Source organism: Schistocerca nitens, chromosome 1, assembly GCF_023898315.1.
Source record: "Schistocerca nitens isolate TAMUIC-IGC-003100 chromosome 1, iqSchNite1.1, whole genome shotgun sequence".
Classification (NCBI taxonomy): Eukaryota; Metazoa; Arthropoda; class Insecta; order Orthoptera; family Acrididae; genus Schistocerca; species Schistocerca nitens.
Genome location: NC_064614.1, coordinates 102,793,610 through 102,799,913, shown reverse-complemented (window position 1 = coordinate 102,799,913; position 6,304 = coordinate 102,793,610).

The window sequence follows — 6,304 nt, the reverse complement described above, 5'->3', positions numbered from 1 at the left end:
GTACGCCGGTAAATGTCCGTTATGCACACAGTATTCACTCGACCATGAGTGGTGGGGCTGGTTGTAGATGTCGGAGTAATTACTGTCCAGCACAGAATTGTTGACATGATTAGAAGCAACACAAGGATCCCACACACGCCCACTAGGATGGACACTCGGTGTGATATTTGCTGTTTGGCGAGCATTGAACACCTGTTTGTGGGGCGGCGAGTAAGAAATGAGAAAATAAGTTCGTTTATACTGGAAATTATTGTTTGTTTGCATAAAAGCCTGCTTGCTGTTTGTTGTTAATGCTGTCTTTCGCCGTTCTCAACACTGGCTCTCTATTTACTTTGTAGACCCCCAGAAAGCGATTTGACAAAACCTGAAGCCTGTAAATAGAGTTCCTAGTGCCCACTTCCTTGAGATTACAATTATAGCTGCAGCTTGTAGCTCTGTAGAGTCAGGAAGTTGTTCGGGATTTCTAATCAAAGACGACTTTCCAAAATAGTTGAGTATATTCTCAAAATCACAAATATACACACAAATATCCCTCCAACCTAACTAACAGAACAGTTCAGAGTCTATTGCGCCAATGCAACCATAAATGTCCGAAATAATTGTTGAAATGAATGCTCGCCATAATTTGATGAAATATCTCATCAAACGCCACGCTATATAAGTAGTAGAATGTCTGTCCCGCGACGGCACGTGAAAATACGACAATACGCAAACTGAGGTTAGATAATGAAAATCATTCCCGAATTAACACTTTACTTGAAACGCTTTACTGGTTACGCGCATCTCGAATAACAGAATACGGCACCCGAGGCTGTTAGTAGCACTGATCCTGGCGCGGCGCGATTCCCGACACAGATGGCGTGTCATTCAGCGTCTGGAGAGAACTGGGGCCTTTGCTCCTCGCACAGCGCTCTTATATATATATCCGCGGTGCGGACCGCTGAGGAAATGCTCGATCAAATCGGCTGGCTCGACTAGCCGCTAGGCTAGTAACGCACCACTTCAAGTTACATAATAAATTTTAGCTTCTCTTGCTGAAGGCCGATGAAGCTCCTAATTTAACTGTGCATTCAGCACGCAGGGAAGTATTGATAATAAATTTTTGACGTGGCTAACTTTAATAACATAGGCGAGAGAATTAATTTAATTGCACTGCACGCAGCAGATGGGCTCTGAACTGTCCCTTTTTGAGATCCGCTATCGCTATAATTTAACAGATATTTGAAAGAAACTTTTTACAGCTTCATCATCATAGCGGACCTCCAACCTATTAAAATCTAAACATCCTAGTATGATTTATAAGCTCACTTAATCTATCTTGCTTCCTCTAGTTTTGAGATGAAAACCACAAAATCATGAATTTACACTAACATCTTAATTTGTGAAATCCAAAGTACTATTTTTATTAAATCATTATGAAAGCTGAATCTAAATACAAATTTTGCAGTCTCTAGCTCTTTTCTGTGCCGCCAATTATTTTTATAGAAAAACGTCCAAATAAAGGAAACGGCTGAAGTTATCAAGCTGATATTTAACACACATTAGTTTATCATTATTCCAGACATACTAGGAAAGTTTTATGTCATTTGCTTGATTTTTAAGGTATTGCGCAACATCTATGACGTCAGAGCTAGCAGACTGACTAACACACAATGGAAACTGATGTGAATTTGCTGCAGCGTGAGTAGGCTGCTTCCCTACATCACCCTCAACTTAAATTTTTTGTTTATGAATGTTAATGAATGAAAAAAAAATTTAATTACAAACAGAAGCAAGAGTACAATTTAAACTCCCTAATGAAAAATCGAAATTGAATTGCAAACATATATAAACATTAAAAGAAACTGATTTCCTACTTTAATCATTTAAATTGCGGGCATTTTCACTGCCTCTTTAGAAATGTCATTACTCAAATTTTAAGCAAAATCAATGAACTATTTTTGGCATACATATTGCCTTAGACAAACAAACACATAGAAATTGAAAAACTGTGAAAATCTTAGTTACATTAAATACATCAAATACATTTTTACACACACAAATTCAAGGAAGATAACATGATACATAAACAGATGATTATTCCTTATCAGTCTTTTATAAACCTGAAAGAAAAGTTCACAACTAAATTTTTACACACGTGGTTGTAGCCGCTTTGGCTGGCGTCCTACACTTCCATTCACAAGGGTAGAGGAGGGGAAGTTGCTATGGTGTGCGTCCTTCTCGATCTCTCTAAATTACAAGGGGAAAGGGGAGGGGTCACTGTGAGTTGTGTCCAAGTCACTCCACGCTTTCACGCAGCTACCAGGCTGCCCTTATCTGGTTTGTCCTGTAGAACAAACAAAAAGAGTGCCTCAGACTCTGTTCACTTAACATCTAAGGGTGGGTCACAATGAAATGGGGATATATACATCTTAGCCTTCAATATGTTGCTGGAACAAAGTTAACAGAATCTTTTTCAATAATACTCTCGAGGTTACTTAATTGTCATAAATTGGTAAACAAATGGCTCAAAACGCCGTTAGTCACGTACTAGAGAAAATTTATGCTCAAGGCATATAATCATAAATCATATTAGTCTGAATTTATTATTTCTGGGCCGGAACACTGAACCAATGCTCGGTACATTCACTGACACCTTTGTATTTTATTCACTTAGCTGACTCATCTTTGATTACCTTAATCTTAGAGATAGTATGAGTATGATTAATGGTTGTTTTTTTCAGCTTCTTAGTACAGGTGAGTAACTTTTGGTAATAGTACAGTTGTGAGTGTTCAAAACACACTACGTTTAGTTGTCTACAAAATCCACTTATTGGTCCTCTGCTGTTGTCAGTTCCACATCTGCAATTAGGTACTTACTTACTTTGAAGTGTATTTATGCTGAGCTAAAATAATGTTTCACGTCTGTCAGTATGTTATTCAATTTACTTTGCTTAGTGTATTACTCATTTAACACTCACTCTCTTAATATTTAAAGCATAGGATAGCACATTTATTTCATATTCATAGTGTATTGCAGCTGATTAGTTTGCTCACGTGGCAATCCATTTCCACTTGATCGGACTCTGAAACCACAGGTAGTCTCTCTCGACTTACCACTAAAATGCATCAATTAATTATGGACGAGCGTAATGCTAAATTCCTTAACCTATAGGACACCATGAGTTGCTCTGTCTCATCTAACGTAAGGGTACCTATGGTCGCATTCCCGCCTCCAACTCCTAACCTCAATACGTGTAGGTGTATCCTGTCACACTCTACACCAAAATAATGGCCAGCTCCAACCTTATAAATACTTCAGGGACGTGTCCTTCACGTCTCAACCACAAACACTGCTCAATTCTATTACACTGCCTTTCCTTGCTACACCAGGTGAGTTTATTCTTACAACTTGTCTGCATATTTTTCTTATAACACTAAGCAATCTCTTCCTTACTATTTCTTAGTTGGCTCTAATGCATACACTAGATTTCACTACCACTTCAGATCCTACTCGTACACGAATTCATATATCTTTTTAAATTACTGTTGGTGGACCATTTCCAATAAAACAACACTTTGTACTTATTATTTTACCAGGGTTCTATCTATAATTGTTACTCAAATACATTTGCATCTTAATTACGTCATACTTCTCTATTGTTTGTCACTATTAGGTTTGTCATATCAGGTATTTTGTTTCACTAATCGGTGGATAGAATGGTTACATAATTCAAGGCTTGATAGCCATAACCGAAAATTTAGTTTTAAAGAAGAGGTCGAAATTTTTGTGGACAGGAAAGATGAAGATTGAGTGAGACCTGAAAAGGGAAAGAAGATCTCACACAGCTGGGACTGCACAGCTGCCACACTGTGTAGAGGTTAAAGAACAACCTCCTCCCTACAGCCTTCATTAGTTGAATGCTGGCTTAATATTTATACCGGAAAATTTAATTTGTTGGAAAGAAGAAGTTTTTTTTTTTTTTTTTTTTTTTTTTTTTTTTTTTTTTTGTGGATAGGAAAGATGAAGAGTGAATGAGACCTGAAAAGGAAAGAAGATCTCACACAGCTGGGACTGCACAGCTGCCACACTGTGTAGAGGTTACAGAACAACCTCCTCCCTACAGCCTTCATTGGCTGCCTATGAACACGCCACATCGATCTGAAAATACTTTATGGTGCCTTTTTAGAACCTGTCTCAGTTCTTCCTTCTGATTGGCGGAAATCGTATCTATTTCCTGCAATTTAGCTTCTATCTTGTCTAAAATAATTGCTTCTTCCTCTTCTTCTGTGCTTAGTTTACTTGTACTAAGGTTAACATCTTCGTCCGAATATCTCCTATTTTTCAGAACTCGTATAGGCAACTCCCAAGTTTCATCATCAGTTACTACATGTTTATCACTAAAAGGTACTATAATTACTCCGGTTATTGGCAAGACCATTTTTTAACTGGTTTCTTTCAAAGTCAACAACACTCTGATATTTTGACAGGAAATCTATGCCAATTACCTCAATACTGAGATTGTTTACAATTAAACATGGATGATCAATTAAATTACCATTAATGTTAAAGGGCAATAAAGCTTCTTGCTTTACCATTTTTGACACCTTGCCAGTAGCACCAATTATTCTTAGTCCTGATACCCTCATTACTGTAAGCTTGTCTTTACCAGGTAATGCATCAAAGAAGGACTGTGATATTGCACTCACCTCACTTCCACTGTCTAAGAGACAACGTACATTGATACCCAATATATTCACTATTATTATAGGGTGGCTTATTCTAGGTTGTACAGGTGGTTCCTCAATTTCATCTAATAGTTCCTTTTGAATTCGTCTCCAACTAAAGCGATCGACATCTGTCTTCATTACATTTAGGTCACAGTGAGTAGGGGTTTCCTGAATTACATTTTCAGCTGCCTTTTCCAGTCTGTCTATTAATTTTAAATCGGAACACCGCACGACTTCATTACATTTAGTTTGCTGAACATGACCCAACTTACTGTAGTCTGAGCGATTCTGCGTCTCCAGACCGGGCATAACACTAGTTACAGCTAAACAACTTTTATCATTATCGTCGGTTTCCTTCTCAGGTGACAACTGGTCACAGCTACTGGGTTCATTGACCCTCAACAACCTACCCTCTACATTCCCACTTATCTCCTGTCCTAAATCTATTAATACATTATCAACATCCTGCACAGGCACTTTAGATAAGAGCACATCATCTTCATCATAAATATAAGCGTGAATTTCTTCTGCTTCCTCACCTGACAATTCCGTACGTTGTAGCTCTTCCCTATCATTACACTGTTGCGCCTTCTCTTTCTCTTCCCACTTAGAAAGCGTCTCTAACACGGTATCTATCAAATACTGTGAGTGATCTAATATTTCTGTTGTATCCTTAGGTGCTACCGACTCTTCATCCACATGTTCAGTTTGAGTATTTTGATCTGTCTTACCAATTCCCTTAACTACTGGCCTAGGAAAAGTAACCGCCTGGTGAGCGCCAGTGTCCTCATAGACGGGAACTAGTTTTCCTGCCTCGGCCCACTACTGTTTCCTTTTGTTTCATTATAGTTTACTGGCATAGCATTACTTTCCGTACTGTGGTTTACATGCATATTTCTGTTTGAAACAAAATTATTATCCCTTGGATGCCATTGTTGATTCTGATAATTATTTCCCCAATTCCTACCTCCCTTAGGATGGCGAACACCTACTGTTCTGATATTTACATTGCCATTTTGCTCGTTCCTAAAATTACTATTATTGTTATTGGCATTTCTGTTATTACGTGCTTGCTCCTCATTGGCAGCAACACGTTCTACACGTTCCAAATATTCAATGAAACGATCCAGATTATCTCTAGGAGCAGATATAATTCTAGTTTGCCAAAACCATGGCAGTTTGGCTTCAAGACCTAGTATAATCATTTCCGGTTTTAGCTTTTCGTCCAAATGTGACAACCTTGAAATCCATGACCTAGCAAATTCTTTAATAGATTCTTTGCCTGCATTGAAGCGTTTCCCACTCCAAAATTCTCTTAACACTTCATTTTGCTTATGGCTAGACCAATACTCATTAATGAAAGCAGTTTTAAATTCCGCTAATGTTTTACACTTTAACATAACATCAGCTGACCAACGCATGGCATCACCTGCTAAATGACTTCTAATAAATGAGATTTTCTCTCGTTCAGACCAAGTTGGTGGAATCACATCTTCAAAATCGTTCCAGAAATCTAGCGGGTGGATATTTTTATCTGGATCGAACCGCAAGAACTGCCGACACCCGATAAAAGCGGCGTTTGCAGCTACAACTT